The 17,164-nt window shown below is 46.1% G+C and overlaps 1 long non-coding RNA gene across 4 annotated transcripts in view; it reads right to left on the bottom strand.

Moving 5' to 3' along the window:
* Positions 1-1,859: 1,859 nt before the first annotated feature.
* LOC132834632 (uncharacterized) overlaps positions 1,860-17,164 on the bottom strand; it is a 44,523-nt gene continuing 29,218 nt past the window's right edge. For 3 of the 4 annotated variants that reach the window (XR_009647235.1, XR_009647236.1, XR_009647234.1), the window contains one exon: positions 9,995-10,828. This is a non-coding gene — a long non-coding RNA (uncharacterized LOC132834632). Of the gene's footprint in view, positions 1,933-9,994; positions 10,829-17,164 lie in introns of those variants that run through there. The other variant, XR_009647237.1, reaches the window with a different exon arrangement.

Raw genomic sequence — 17,164 nt, 5'->3', positions numbered from 1 at the left:
ATTTGTGTCTTTCATTGTCTGTGTGGTTAGAAATGAGAGAGAGAGTACTGGAGGTGAATGGCAATGGCGAGCTGATGTTTATGCACACGCATATTCAATTTTTTTCATATTTGTCTTATGTAGTGTTTTTCACAGTCCTTGCAGGTAATCCTGTCTATTACATTCGTGCTGTTCGATGTGGGTGTCGGGGCTTTACCTCTTGTGGAACTGGTAAAAGATGTTTGCTGTTTTGTTGGCCATTATGACTCCTAGAGGTCTGTGTGCTACTGTGTGCATCTCAGAGTGTGTGTGAGGTATGCGCGTGTGTGTATTTGAGTGTGTGTTTATGCACATATGCAAAAACACACACACACTCTCAGATGCACACATTCTTCGATACACACACACCTGCACACACACTCAGATACACAGACAGTAACATACTGTCCTCAAGGAGTTTTAGTGGCCCACAAACCAGTAAACAACTTTCACCAGCTCCTCACACAAGTTTAAGACCCGACACCCACATCCAACAGCATGAAAGTCATCGACAGGACTATCTGCAAGAGAGATCGGGAATGGGTGGCCAGTTCTATGGGAGGTGGGACTTTTAAAGTTGGATGATCTAAACTTGGCCAGGAACAAACCTGTCCAGGAGTTACTGAGAGATAACGACGTTATGACTTTGTTATAATAGAGGGACAACGCTTAGCCAAAGTATTAAAGCTTATCTGCCAAACTGAACAACCTGACATTTTCACACCCTATGATTGGAATACCGTAAGTGATAGGTACTTGAAAGGCAAGTTTCTCGAGATTGTATTCAGGAGGACTTTCCACAACAGTACATGTCCAAGCCAATGAGAATGAAGCTATTGTTTTCCCTGGTCCTTGGAGAAGTTCTAGATCAAATATATCAAGTGGAGCACATTTAAGAAATAGTAACCATTGTAACAGAAGATTCCGGATGATGATGGAGACGTACAATGCTCAATTTATGGTAAGGCTTGGCAAAGGGAGGCCTTCATTGGGACAACAATAAGTTGGTGGAAGAGATTGCAAATAAACATTCAACTACCTTTGAAGAGGAGATGGTCAAAATACTATCAAGGCTTATTTTCTCAATTTGGAAAGAGTGGACAAACAAAGGTAGAGCGCCACGATTGACAAAGATGCTAACATAAGTTGAAACAAATGTTGATGATTGGTGTCACTTGGAATTACAAGTTAAGATCAGGAGGCAGTTAGCTGACTCAATGGGAGGTTAAAGTTGGAGTAGAGACAAAAGAGCAAGAGTGAAAAGTGATGTTCCAAAACGTACTTTATGTATATAGCTTTTCTTACGTGGTGACATAAGGACTCGGAATAATGAGGGTGCAAAACATATGGAAACAGAGGACAGACAATTTTTATCATGGATTCAGATGAAGGACAGAAGGTGGAGCAGTGCAATTTGCAGCCTGTACCAGGATAGGAAGGGGAAGTATGTTGTGAAGTGGCACAAGGAGGATGCAGATTTACAGAGACAGGTTGAACGAGTGGGCAAAACTTGGCCAGCTGGAACATAGGGTATGAAAATGTCAGGTTGTTCGGTTTGGCAGATAATATTTAAAACAACAGCAAATATCATTTCAACAGAGGGGCCATTGCAAAATTCTGACGTGCAGAGAGATTTACATCGTTGGGCACACTAGCCCCGATAATTATTGTATAAACAAAGAACATAATGATGTATGTATTTACGACAAGATAGTGTGAATACAAATGCAATGTTCTACTTACTTTAGATTCTGGGAAGACCACATCTGGAATTCCTTGCTGAAGAAAAGTTGTGTGCATCTGTGTTGGAAGTTTCATGGATTGATACCAGTAATGAGTGGGCTGTTTTCTGAGGAAATGTTGGACAGACTGAACTTATTCCGGCTCGAGTGGGAGAAGGCGGATTCGGCTGACCTGATGGAATAGCATGAGATGGACAAGTGGACGTGAAAGGGGCTGTATACTGGTGTAGGTCAGTCCAGAACAAAAGTGCAATGATTAACATTGGGCATGGTGATGGGTGGACTGTGGAAGTTCGAGTGGGGGTTATTGGGGAAAGGATGTGGACGTTTTGAGCAATGGAAAGTTATTGGAGGCGGATGGAAAGGTGAAATTAGAAAGAGGATTGAATAAGCCAAGATCTTATTGAATGATGGTGTACGCGTGTGAGAGGTTTTGTAAAATTACAGTCTGCTCCTATCTGGAATGTTTACACAACTCTTAACAGGGACCAAATGAGTTATTCCTTAGTCACATCTGATGGCTCTGTTGCCATCGGTTTTCAAAGACAGCACATACAGCTTTTTTATGTAATATTCATCCCAGTCATCCTATCTTGACCTGTCATAGTTACTCCAGGCCTTTGTCAACCCAAACCTTACGATACAATACATCTCAATCCTGCACAATGATATGGTGCTATCGCACAGTCCCAATCTGTTCTGTGTATGTGGCATCCTTCCTCTCACTCTCTCTCTCTCTCACTAAATATTTACCATCATCAATTTTCTTTACTTTTTGAACACCATATAAAGAGCAATATATCATATCCACTCCTTCCTTTACAGAAACGCATACTTTGGAACACCCACAATATTTTATCATTTTTTTGGGGGGTGGGGATGGAGGATGAAAACCTGTGACAGTATCTCACCAATTCGATTTACCACAGACATTAGATCTCATTTCCATGTTATTCCCTTTCTAACAGGTCACTCTGAGCTGACCAATATCTTATTGTTTCCTGATGTAGCAGCATTATCTGCCTTTAGATTTATTCTGTGCGTCTTGGTGTTTCTCTCTGGCGTTTTGCCCTGGCTTCCACCCTCCTGGCCAGCTCGCTATAAACCTGCCCTCAGTCACCTATCATTCTGGTCCACTGGGAGCTATGCAAAGTCACATCGGTCTCAGCGTTGGTGCTATTGCTCCTTCGCCCTACAACATACTGTTGTGCTCCATTGTTCTAGTCACTCTTTTTTTTCTTTTGTTAATTGTGAACATCAATCCCCTCATCAATCCTCTTCAGTTACTCTCTGAAAAATCTGGAAAAGGTTCATTGTGTTCAAAACAAGGTGATTAGACTGTGTAAGGTGAAGAGAGTGTGGCTTAGAGGTCTCGGAATTATTTTTATTTCAGGTGGTTAAAAATACAGAAAATGCTATCAAGGAGGGTGTTGAAGGCGTGTACTCTTGCAGCATTTGAAAAGCACCTGAATGAGCACAGAACGTGCTGGGGTATAGCAGGCTGTGGGTGAGGTGCAGGTAAATGTGATGAATGTAGTTTACTCTCTGTTGGTTGGCATGAACATGGTAGGCCAAAGGATGTGTTTCTCTGCTGTGTGACTCTCTGACGCCATGTTTTCTACAAAGCATGTTTGAGTTAGATTAATAAGGTCCTACCCCCTTGACACACCATCACTGATATTACAAAGTTAAAAATCACACAACCCCAGGTTATAATCCGACAGGTTTAATTGGAAGCGACACCCACTTTCGGAGCGATGCTCCTTCGTCAGGTGGTAGTGGAGGGCTCAATCCTAACAGCATTTAAAGTAAACATTTACAGTGCGATGTAACTGAAATTATGCATTGAAAATTGATTGTCTATAGGCTTAACAGACAATCAAATTTTCAATGTATAATTTCAGTTACATCGCACTGTAAAGTTTTGCTATAACTTCCGTGTGTTAGGATCGAGCCCTCCACTACCACCTGATGAAGGAGAGTCGCTCCAAAAGCTAGTGTGCTTCCAATTAAACCTGTTGGACTATAACCTGGCGTTGTGTGATTTTTAACTTTGTACACCCCAGTCCAACACCAGCAGCTCCAAATCATGACCGATATTACACTGAAAGCTCCACACATACTTGCCTGCCATTAAATTGTTAAGAGATATGCCTTTTGCAAAACCATCTCTGGCTCAAACAAAGAAAAAAACTTTAAAAAATGAAAGATTATTGCTATTGAGATGGTGATTTTTTTAAAGCCTAGTATCTGGAAATCTCAATTAGGAGTATGAATATTCTCCTGACGCTTTGGGAGCAAGGTGTGTTGATTTGAGAAGCATGAGCTGAACTTGTTTTTTTTTCAGAGACTGCAATCAATGTCAGTCTCCAGGGATACTGGTTGCAACGCTGGAGAGTTTCCCTCTTCTGCTCATAAGGGACCCCTTTCAAAGTGTGCGCTCGTGGTATCGCAGCGAACTCTCAGCTCTGGCATGCACAGGCGTCAGCATCTCAGAGAGGTAAAGGAGCAACTGGAATATCGCAGCAATGGAACTGAATATGGGGACAGCAGACTGGAGTTTCACAAAGATGGATAAGACGATCTCTTCGCAAATCATCTATTACATTAGAAATCAGCACTGGATGACAGTCGATGATCGAATACGATATGTCCTCCTGCTGTTTCAGCACGTTTATTATCCTGTCCTTGCTGCGGTTGGTATCTTTGGTAAGTCTCTCTAAACAGTGAAGTCGCTCCATGAACTGGCCGTAAGGGGTCTGTCAAATGAAGACAGACCGAGTGGTTTAGACGTTCATACTGACTGCGTGCTGCCTTTGAGGAGCGCGGCTAACTGGATGGCTGCTTTGCCATGCAGGGTGGCACCAGCAGCGGATGTTCAATTCTGGAGGTCCATTATGGTCCCATATTGCTTCAGATACAGAGACCAAATCTCCTCTCCTGGAAGGTGACTATCCACAGCGCGCCCACATTAATATCATCCTCATTTCTGCTACACATATTGAGCAAAGTTCCGCCAAGGGAACTTGCAGGGTGAGCTGTTTCGTTCAGCTGCTGTCCTTGCCCTTCCAGACTGAGGTGGTGGTAAGTTTGGAAGACGCTGTCTGAGGGGCTGAGTGAATGTTTGCAGTGCGTCCTGTTGAGAGTACACAATACTCCTGCTGACCATCGATGCTGGAGAGAGTGGATGTCTGGGTACGTGGTGCCAATCATGCAAGCTGCATTTTCCTGACTGGTGTCGAGGGACCTGAGTTTTGTTGGAGCTGCACCCATTCAGGCAAGCGAGGAGAATTCCACCACTTTTCTGACTTGAGGTGGGATACAGGCCTTTGTGGGGGGTGGGGGGTGGGGATTGGGGTGGCATCAGGAGGTGAGTGATTCACTGCAGGATTCCTGGGCTCCGGTAGCCACTGCATTCATACAGATCAGTCTGAATGATAATTTTGTCTACACACTGTTGCCAGTCAAAAGCAGATACAATCAAAATATCCACCACTGAATTCAGTCAATGGCTAGAAAATGTCAACCTGAACTCCGTCAGACATGCATCCTCCTTCCCAAACTGCTATGTGATGTCCCATGATGTTTTTTCTATTCTTTCCGGTCCGCTCTGAGGCAGGAACATTTCCTTTGGGGGACAGAACGTTTTCAGGACAGTTCACAGGCTCCTCGCAGCATGAGCAGACACAGGAACAGTACCAACTGCATCCACTGTCCGAAGCAGGAGTGGGGACAACAGTGTCAGTTCAAAGTTTGGGAGAAGATTTGTAGCTCGGGTGCTCGTTGTTGTGGTTCTGTTCGCCAAGCTGGGAGTTTTTGTTGCAAACGTTTTGTCCCCTTTCTAGGTAACATCCTCAGTGCTTGGGAGCTTCCTGTGAAGCGCTTCTGTGATGTTTCCTCAGGCATTTATAGTGGCTTGCCTCTGCCGCTTCCGGTTGTCAGTTGCTGTCCGCTGCAGTGGCCGGTATATTGGGTCCAGGTCGATGTGTTTGTTGATAGAATCCGTGGATGAGTGCCATGCCTCTAGGAATTCCCTGGCTGTTCTCTGTTTGGCTTGCCCTATAATGGTAGTGTTGTCCCAGTCGAATTCATGTTGTTTGTCATCTGCGTGTGTGGCTATTAACGATAGCTGGTCGTGTCGTTTCGTGGCTAGTTGGTGTTCATGGATGCGGGTTGTTAGCTGTCTTCCTGTTTGTCCTATGTAGTGTTTTGTGCAGTCCTTGCATGGGATTTTGTGTGTCAGTTACTGAAGTGGTGTCACTGGACTGGAAAGGTTCACTCTGTCCCCCTCTCCACAGATCCTTGCCAGAGCTGCTGAATTTCTCCAGATATGTCAGCTTTCCTCCTAGATTCCAACAGCTCTTCTTTTATTTTTTACTCTCCTAGTTTTTAATGATGGAAAGGGCGAGCAGGAAAGGGACAAACACACAGATGGAAGGGATAGGTAGTGGAAGATTTTCATTGCTAAGAGAAATGCCCAAAGGGAAATTGGGTTGGGAATGGACCAAAAAGAAGACAAAAGACAACTGCTGATTTTGGAGTTCCCCGTAAAATGTGAACCCTCCACTCCCAGCTCCAAATCTAAATAAATTCGCAGGGATTTTAAGTCTGAAATTGCTAAGGTCTGAAATAAGTGTCATTTCAGAGTCAGCTTGGATTGGTATGTGCTGATGGCTTGACATTTCCTACTCTGCTTATGAGCAAACATTTGCCGCAATACAGAATCCTGAAAGGTGGGCTCTTCATAATATTCACTTCTCAGTTGGTGACAAGGGTCAGTGCTTCTCGTGGACGAGTTTAGGAACAAAGCACATAATCTCAGAACACAAGGACTCAGACTTTAGACTGAGACAAGGAGGAGGTTCATCTGTCAGAGGGGTTGCAACTCATTGGAATTTTGTACAGAGCAGTCGGAGTAGAGTTGCTGTATATGCTTAAGGCTGAAATAGTTAGATTCTTAATTGGGATCGAGAGTTACAGGGAAAGGGCAGGAAAGTCGATTTGAGGATTGTCAGACCAGCAATGCTCCTATTGAATGGCAGATCAGGTTTGATGGGCCGAACAGCCTTCTGTTGCTCCTATTTCCCATGAGCTCAATACCACCACAGGGCTGCCCCCTTTTAGAGAGGTGACTCGGTAGTCAGCCCATCTTGAGGGCCAGCATGACTCAGGTGTGTGGTGAGGTTCTGCAGGCAGAGTGTGCACGGTCACCCCAACCGCTCAGGACAATGGAACTCGTGCTTTTGGCATCATTTTGCATTGCAAACCCGCTGTTCAATCAACTGAGTTAACCAACTCCCTCGCCGCCATTCCCCATTATCCCCACCATGTTAATAGCACCACGGTCCAGCCATCTAAGCTTTAGAGCACTTTGCTGCAGAGAGGTCTGCGTGGCTATGTGCATGAATCAAAAGAAACAGGGATGGCGAATAGCGGGATGGAAGGAAAACAAGTTTTTTTTTCATTTCTCTCTAAAGTAACAGCATATGAAAGTAAGGTGATGTGACTGCTACTGTGCAAGGTATGAGTAAGAACTCGCCTGGACTATTGCGCATTAGTTTGATCCCTAATTTGAGGAAGGGGGTCGTTGTATTTGAGGCAGTTCAGAGGAGCTTCACTCAATTGATTCTCTAGAAGAGAAGTTTGACCTGTACGTTGGTGTTAAACAGAAAGCCAGGAGATCATATTGAGGTCTCTAAGATCAACACTGATTGATGCAGAAGATATTTCATCAGGTCACAGTTTTGGGATAAGAGGTATGAATTTCAAAACAGAAATGAGAAAAATAATGAACATAAAACATAGAAAAATACAGCACAGTACAGGCCCTTCGGCCCACGATGTTGCACTGATCCAAGCCTACCTAACCTACACTGGCCCACTATCCTCCATATGCCTATCCAATGCCCGTTTAAATGCCCATAAAGAGGGAGAGTCCACCACTGTTACTGGCAGGGCATTCCATGAACTCACGACTCGCTGAGTAAAGAACCTACCCCTAACATCTGTCCTATACCTACCACCCCTTAATTTAAAGCTATGCCCCCTCGTAATAGCTGACTCCATACATGGAAAAAGGTTCTCATGGTCAACTCTATCTAAACCCATAATCATCTTGTATAATGCTTCTCTCAGTGGTCACTGGTGCGTGGAATCCATTACCACATAGTCTAGTCGAATTTTGCACATGAAATATAAGGAAGGAGAAGATGGACTGATTTCTAGTTGGTAACTTGTTGAAGGAAGTGAGCAAGAAAGTGGAGTTAAGTCTGAGATGAGATTCGCCACGGTCGGATTCAATGGCGGGTAAGGCAAGAAGTTCTGCAAGGTTTTCCTCCCTTCCTACTGCTTTTGTTTTAAGGAATGCCTGAATGGAGCAGACGGTGATGGATAGGTGGAATTTTAATTGGGAGACGGCAACGAGGAGGGCCAGAGCACAATTTCAAAACATTTCTCCACGGCTACCGAAGGCAGGTCCAACACTGTAGGCGGAACCGCACCTATGCTACATCTGTCCTGTCCGCCAAATTGTCAATGCCCCTTTAGAATTCCGCACCGTCCACCACACAGTTTATAATTCTCCCAAATTGAGAGACAAACTCTGACATTGCTCTCCCCATTCCACGATCGAGGTCTTTCATATAAATTGAGGCTGTGCATGGGGATGACGCCAGAATTAGAGAGGCGAGTTTGGACATGATCAGAATTATAAGGGCCCAGAGAGTAGAATGTGGAAGGAGAGCCATTTCTTCATGGACACAGAAGGTCCAACCTGACAGATGTGGAGGCTGCACCCTGGTCCCAGAGGGAGGTTTATTATTGACAGGAGATACTTCAGCTATACATTCCGCTTTCCTTCATCAATTAGATTACTTACAGTGTGGAAACAGGCCCTTCGGTACAAGAAGTCCACACCGACCCGCCGAAGCGCAACCCACCCATACCCCTACATTTATCCCTTACCTAACACTCCGGGCAGTTTAGCATGGCCAATTCACCCTGACCTGCACATCTTTGGACTGTGGGAGGAAACCGGAGCACCTGGTGGAAACCCACACAGACACGGGGAGAACGTGCAAACTCCACACAGTCAGTCGCCTGAGTCGGGAATTGAACCCAGGTCTCTGGCGCTGTGAGGCAGCAGTGCTAACCACTGTACCACCGTGCCGCCCCCAATATTCTGCTGACCAGTGCAACTGTCAGTTTCTGTGGTGGGTAAGCCTTACATGCAGTACTATATCAAGGACCTGTGTTACTCCTATTTCTTTTTAAAGGATGCAGATAAAACAAATGCTGTTTTCGAGCAATTGTGCACAAAGTAAACCCACCCTAATCATTCTGCACATAATCATTCCAAAGAGGCAATGCTCCACTGCAATGATGATCAGGGAATCTGAATCCAAATGAAAGCAAAATGAAATTTGTTTCGACGAGACCACAAGACATAGGAGCAGAAATAAAGTATTTGGCCCAACAACTCTGGTCTGCTATTCAACGAGGTCGTGGCTGATCTGATCACCCTCAACTCCACATTCCTGCTTCTTCCCCCATTAACACCATTGAAGTGTGATCAGAACGCAAAACTCTGCGTTGTGCAATCAAGTTGTCCCTCTGCCTGAATCGCAAATGGGGGCAGGAAAAGTAAGCAACTGGGAAAAAAACATAGGACCTAAAACAGTACGGCACAGGAACAGGCCACCCAGCCCGCGATATTGTACTGAAATAGGACACCAAATTAAACCAATCCCTTCTGCCTGCCATTGGTGCATATTCTTCCATTCTTGCATGTTCATGTGCTTATGTAAACGTGTCTGCCTTGTTCCTACTTATTTGCCTCCACCAGGACCCTGGCAGCACGTTCCACACTCCTACAGCTCTCTGCATAAATAAACGTGCCCCCCTCAAATCTGCTTGAAACTTTCTGCCTCTCATCTTATGCTTCCCCCTAGTTTTAAACATTTCAACTCTGGGATAAAGATTCTGACTATCAGCATTTTATAGCATTCTGGACTTTTCTCGTCTCCCCTCAGCCTGCACCGGTCAGAGAAAACAACGCAATTGGGTTTTTTTTTGCATCTCCTTAAAGCTCATATCTTCTAATCCAGGCAGCTTCCTGGTAAACGTTTTCTGTCCCCTTTCCAAAGCGCCCACATCGTCCCTGTTATGTGGTGACCAGAAAGGTAGAATGTTCAGCATTTATTTTGAGGGGAACTTAACTCAAAAAAGTGTGGAGGCTACATCGTAGTTATACAAAACGCTGGAAAGATAACAGCAATGGCAGTTTGGCTGCTGATGAAATGTTAGTCAGAATAGGCTTGTTCCTGTTGGAGTTTTGAAAAGTTTTAAAACATAGAACTCCAAAAGGTAAGTGACAGTGTGCGCACACAAAGTATGTTCCCTCATCCTCCCATCAAAGCAGGGTGTGGGGGGGGTCAGCCTTGTTTAAAGCAGACGTTCAGCAGAGCTTGCCATGAGCAGGAACAAGCATACCGAGGCAAGGCAAGTACAGACTTGGTGAAGAGACACCGATCCTGAACTTGCGACCCAAACAGCGCCAGTAGCTTGTGGTTGGCCGAGTTGAAGCATCCTCAAAGCAACAGTTGAGATTCAGGACATGCAGGTGTAAATGATGGCAGATAATTTAACTTGGAACTGAAGGATGGAGCTTGACAAATGTCACAATATGACGGAGCCCTTGCACATGGTGACAGAAAAAAGTCTGAAGCGTGCGCAAATGTTTTCAGCCAGAGGTTTCTCATGCCGATATCATCTTGGCCTCCTGTCAGTCCACATGATACACGTTAGAAATCTATCCCAGCTTTGGCAATGATTGCATAGGTTGCAGGAACAAGCTGCACCACTAGGTGGTGCTGTTTCAATACATCAAAAGCACCGGCATTGATGTTCCTGTCTGATCACACCCCACCAGTCTGCTTTCCATCATCGGCTAAGTGTTGGTAAATTGCCGTCAATGACACGCTCGCTGACACCAGTCGGTGTTCCCCTTGGGCCATTAACACACATAACGTCAGGACAAACCTTCTAGAATCTCAGCAGATTGGCAGCATCTGTAGACAGAGAGGAAATCAGAGATAACGTTTCATCTAAGTGCTTCGGTGTGTCCTTAGACTATTATCAACACTTCCCCCACCCGCCGCAAAACCTCACCCCACCCGATCTCCAGTTCATTGCAAACATCCTTCCTTGATGTACCCTGTACAGTCTTTTTTCGGCTCCAGCATGATTCTTCTTTAGGGGAGCATATTTGGAGACCGAAGTATGGTTCACATTTCAAATCCAGAATGGTGTAAATATCCACAAGGATTCTGGCTGGCACAACTTCCTGTAGCAAGGAATTCCAAAACACACAACCTCTGAGAGAAGCAAAACATCCCCATTTCAGTCTTTCATGGGTGTCCCCTTAATTCTAAGACTGTGCTCCTCTATACATTGTCAGATGGTATGTTTGCTCTGCAACTCATGTATAATTTTCAGGTTTTGTTGCTCTTTCTCACAGTTAACATAATGGCGATTGCAATCCTCTCACGGGATCAATGTGGTCTATCCAAATGTGTTACCCAGTATCTGGTGTACATGGCAGTGGCGGATCTACTGGTCAACATTTTTGACCTGATTCTGAGGCATATTCCAATTGTTTACGTGAAAGAATTTCAGTTTGTGAAGTCCCTCCCTCTTTGCAACATCCACACCGTTCTTGTCCATGCAGCCACGGACTGTTCTGTCTGGTTCATTGTTGCTTTCACCTTTGATCGATTTGTGGCCATCTGTTGCCAGAAACTGAAACGTAAATATTGCACCGAGGAAATTGCATCTGTCATTTTGGGAATGGTGACAATACTGAGCTGTTTAAAGAATACTTGTTGGTATTTTATGTTAACGGGTCAGTATCGGCTAAAGAACCTCCCTTGGTTTTGTGAGTTAAGATCGGGCCTTATATTATCTAAATTCTGGGGAATAGTCGAAATCAGTCATCATCTTCTCACACCGTGTTTGGCAATTCTTTTTACTGTTCTGTTCAATGCTTTATGTGTCAGACATATCTTAATGGCCAATAGAGTCCGTGAGAGACTCTGGGCACTCAGCAGCAGGAACAACAGCACAGAGCCAAAAATGGAAAGTCGAAGAAAATCCCTAATTTTACTGTTTTTCATCTCGGCCAACTTCGTACTGTCATGGGCAATCATTATGCTGTATTCAATATGGAACCGGGCGTGGCTACTGGGTCACAAGTTCATATTTCTGCACTATTTTGTGCGGGAGATTGGTTACATCTGCCAACTCACGAGTTACTGCACAAATGTTTGTATTTACGCTGGAACATTGACCAAGTTCAGGCATCAGGTGAGGGATGCGTTCAGATATCCAATTCCTCTGTTACTAAAATTGATTAATCAATGAATAACTGTTCAAAACAGAGAAACCATTTCCAAGTCAAGATCAGTGCAATTCACTTTCCCATGGGTTCAGAAAGAGAGACAAGATAAAGTTCATGAACGTACACGGGCAGGTGATATGCATGCAAAATGGGGTCGGTCTATCTTCTGTGTTGTCCTGGGTCATGGTGCTAGAGTGATTTCGGAGGCCGATGGAAGATTCTGGAACAGTTGAGCAACCCAGAGTGTGGGGGCAAGTACATGAAAGTTTTTCATCGTCATTTCTGCCACCTCCAAACAGAACCCAACACCAGAGATATATTTCCCTCCCCTCCCCTATCAGCTTTCCGAAAAGGCCAGTCCCTCCATGACTCCCTCGTCAGATCCGCACCCCCCACCAACCCAATCTCCACTCCCGGCACCTTCCCCTGCAACCGCAAGAAATGCAAAATTTGCGCCCACACCTCCCCCCTTACTTCCCTCCAAGGCCCCAAGTGATCCTTCCATATCCGCCACAAGTTCACCTGCACCTCCACACACATCATTTACTGCATCCGCTGCACCCGATGTGGCCCCTTCTATATTGGAGAGACAGGCCGCCTCCTTGCAGAACGTTTCAGAGAACACCTCTGGGACACCCGCACCAACCAACCCAACCACCCCAAAATTTCAACTCCCCCTCCCACTCCACCAAAAACATGCAGGTCCTTGGACTCCTCCATCGCCAGACCATAGCAACACGACGGCTGAAGGAAGAGCACCTCATCTTCCGCCTGGGAACCCTCCAACCACAAAGGATGAACTCATTTCTCCAGTTTCCTCATTTCCCCTCCACACCCCACCTTGTCTCAGTCAAATCCCTCGAACTCAGCACCATTTTCCTAACCAGCAATCTTCTTCCTGACCTCTCCGCTCCCACCCCCACTCCGACCTATCACCCTCACCTTGACCTCCTTCCACCTATTGCATTTGTAACGCCCCTTCCCCAAGTCCCTCCTCCCTACCTTTAATCTTAGCCTGCTTGGCACACTCTTCTCATTTCTGAAGAAGAGCTCATGGCCGAAACATTGATTCTTCTGCTCCTTGGATGCTGCCTGACCTGCTGCGCTTTTCCAGCAACACATTTTCAACTCGGTCTATCTTCTTCCAGGTTCAGTGATAAAACACCCAGTGGCCTAAGTCTGTTCTCTCCTCTGGCTCAGTGTGACATGAACGGGGGAAAGGAGTCAGACAGATGTCTCCCTGGGATCAGTGATGTGCACAGATTGAGTTCTCTCTACTTTTGTATCATTTTCAGTGAGACACACACATGGCTACCAGTCCGTCTCTCAGCAGGGTCAGTGATACAAACTCAGGCAAGTTTGTCTGCAATCGCCTCAGGGTCCATCAGTTCACAGTGGGGTCCATCAGTTCACTCCCCGAGGTCAGTGATACACACACAGTGGTGTCTGCTGTCTTTCCCCAGGGACAGTGATACATATACGGTGGCTTCAGTCTGCATTTGTACCGGGGCTCAGTGACACACAGACAGTGGGATCATTCTACACTCTCCCCAGAGTCAGTGATACACAGGCATTGACGAAAGTTTGCTCCCTCCGGCGTCAGCCTACAGTCTTCACTGGGGTCAGTGAGGCAAATACAGTGGGGTCAGTCTGCTCTCTCTCACCGGGATCAGTGATACACACACACATTGAGGTCAATTTTCTCCCTCTCCAGGGTCAAGAATGCACACGCCAAGGGGTCAGTGAGCTCTGACTGTTAATGATACGCTCACAGTGTGGTCATTCTGCTGTAGTCCAGCTCTCAGTACTAAACACTCAATGAAGTCAGTCTGCTCTGTGTCAGAGCCATTGGTAGACACAGAGTGGGTCATTCTGCACTGTCTCCAGTGTCAATGATGCACACATTTGGATCAGGGCAGAGATGAGGAAGGGCACCCGCCCGAAACCTCGATTTTCCTGCTCCTCGGATGTGCCCAACCTGCTGTGCTTTTACAGCACCACTCTAATCTTGACCCAGTAGGATCAGTCTGCTCTGTTCCCATGGTCAGTGATACATAGATACAGAGGGTTCAATATGATCTCTCCTACAGGATTTCTGCTGTTGCCCAGGCTTAGAGATACACACACCATAGGGTCAGTGTGCTCTCACGAGGGTCAACAAAACACACACAGTGGGGTCAATATACTCTCACCCCAGAGTCAGTGACACACACAAGACCAACAAAGTAAGTTCGCTCTCTCCTGGGGATCAGTAATACACATATAGTGACGTCATTTGGGAATTATCCCGGTGTCAGTAATGCTGACACACAGTGGGTGAGTCTGCTTTATTTCCACATTCAGTGATAAACATGCAATGGGATCAGCTTTCCCATCTCCCCAGATTCAGTGATAAATACACAGCGGTGCAGTATGGTCTCCCCATGGGTTCAGTGATATACACAGAGAGGGCTGAGTCCGCGCTCTCCCCAGCATCGGTAATGCACACACGGTGTGGTCATTATGCTCTCGCCTCGAGATCAGTGATGCACAAACAGTGGTATTATTCTGTTCTTCCCGAGGTCAGTGATCTCTCCACCCACTGGAGTCAACCTAACCTTAGGAGAAAGTGAGGACTGCAGATGCTGGAGATCAGAGCTGAAAATGTGTTGCTGGAAAAGCGCAGCAGGTCAGGCAGCATCCAAGGAGCAGGAGAATCGACGTTTCGGGCATGAGCCCTTCTTCAGGAATGATTCCTGAAGGATTCCTGAAGAAGGGCTCATGCCCGAAATGGCGATTCAACCTATCTTTATCCAAGATCAGTGATGCATACACAATAGGGTGAGTTTGCTCTCTCGCCAAGGTCAACATGCACATATTGTGTATGTTGACCTCCATAGTTAGGTGGAGAGTGAGCAGATTCTGTGGGAATGAAGAGAGACTCGTGGTTGATATGCTGTCTCCCACGTGTCAGGGTCCGTGATGTCTCAGACTGTGCTTTAAGGATCCGTGAAGGGGAGGGTGGAGCAGCCCCAAGTCATTGTCCACGAAGGGACCAACCACATAGGTGGGAAAAGGGATGGGGAATTAAGGCAGAAATTCAGGCAGCGAGGGTGGAAGCTTGGAGCTGGAACAAGCAGAGTTGGTATCTCTGGTTTGTTACCCATGCCACGTGCTAGCAACGCGAGCAAGAGGGAGAGAGAGCAATCGAGCATGTGGCCACAGGGATGAGGCAGGCGGGAGGGATTCAGCCACCTGGATAATTGGGCTCATGCTGGGGTATGTGGGATCTCTACAGAAGGGATGGTCTACCAGAGGGGTATCAATATCCTTGGGGGGAAATTTGCTACTGCTCTTCGGGAGGGTTTAAACTAATTCACCAGGGAGGGTGAATTGGAGCTGCAGAGTACAGGATGTGAGAGTAGTGAGGTCATGAATAACGCTTCAAGGTCGCAGGCGTGTACCGCCAGTCAGGAAGGTGGTTTGAAGTGTGCCGACTTCAATGCCAGGAGCGTCCGGAATAAGGTGGGTGAACTTGCAGCATGGGCTGGCACTTCCAACTCGTGGCCATTTCGGAGACATGGACAGAACAGGGATAGGAATGCAGGTTCCGGGGTTGAGATGTTTCAGTAAGAACAGCAAAAGAGAGGGAGGCGTGGCATTGTTAGTTAAGCATTGTATTATGGTGGCAGAAAGGACGCTTGATGAGAACTCACTACTCAGGTAGTATGGGCTGAGGTTGGAAAACTGTAAAGGAGAGATCACCCTTTTTTTGTGGGGGGGTGGTTTCTATAAGCCTCCGAATAGTTCCAGAGATGTACAAAAAAAGGATTGCAAAGATGATTGTGGATAGCAGCGAAAGTATCAGGGTCGTTGTTATGGGGACTTCAACTTTCCTAATATTGACTGGAAAGGCTATCCTTAGATGGGTCAGTTCTCGTCCAATATGTGCAGGAGATTTACCTGACACAGGCCAACAAGAGGTGAGGCCACATTGGATTTGGTATTGGGGAGTGAGCTGGGCCACGTATTAGATTTGGAGGTAGGTGATCACTGTGCTGATAGTGACCACAATTCGGAAACCCACGCAGACACGGGGAGAACGTACAAACTCCACACAGTCAGTCGCCTGAGTCGGGAATTGAACCCAGGTCTCTGGTGCTGTGAGGCAGCAGTGCTAACCACTGTGCCACCGTGCCGCCCTTTTTTTGTTACAACATCTTGGACAGAGAGTAGACTGACCCTTGTACCTGTGTATTACTGACCCTGAGAGACATCAGAAAAAAACGCCTCACTGTGTGTATTACTGACACATGTGAAAGTACAGCATTGCGTAGGTACAACTGATCATGAGGAGAGTTCAGAAAAACCCCACCACATGTGTAAGACTGACACCAATGTGCATGTTTAACTGATCCTGAAGAGCAAGCCAAATGGACCCATTGCATGTGGATCACTGACCCCATGGGGAGATCAGAAAGGTGCAACTCTGTCAGTATCACTGGCCCTGAGGATAGAGCAGCCTGAACCAATTGTCAGTGCTTCACTGACTCCAAGAATGGAGCAGACTGACCTCACTGTACTTTGGGTATTACGGACCCCAAGCACCTTACTGTCTGTTAGAACACAGAACCGTACAGCGCAGTGCAAGCCCTTCGGCCCTCGACCTGTGAAACTGATCTGAAGCTCACCTCACCTCCATTATCCCATGATCATCCATGTATGTATCCAATGTCCATCTAAATGCCCTTGAAGTTGGCGAGTCTACTACTATTTCAGGCAAGGCGTTCCACGCCCTTAGTACTCTGAGTAAAGAACCTAATTCTGGCATCTGTCCTGTATCGATCACCCCTCAATTCCAGGTTATGATCCCTCCTGCTAGCCATCACTATCTAAGGAAAAAAAAACCTCACACTGTCTACCCTAGGTAATCCTCTGATCATGTATGCCTCTACTAAGTCCCCTCTTAACCTTCTTCTCTGTAAAGAAAACAACTTCAAGTCATCCACTTTTCCTCACCCTTCCCTCC

Source organism: Hemiscyllium ocellatum, chromosome 41 (assembly GCF_020745735.1).
Source record: "Hemiscyllium ocellatum isolate sHemOce1 chromosome 41, sHemOce1.pat.X.cur, whole genome shotgun sequence".
Classification (NCBI taxonomy): Eukaryota; Metazoa; Chordata; class Chondrichthyes; order Orectolobiformes; family Hemiscylliidae; genus Hemiscyllium; species Hemiscyllium ocellatum.
The sequence above is the reverse complement of the archived record's forward strand: the minus strand, read 5'-3'. Positions and strand labels throughout refer to the sequence as shown.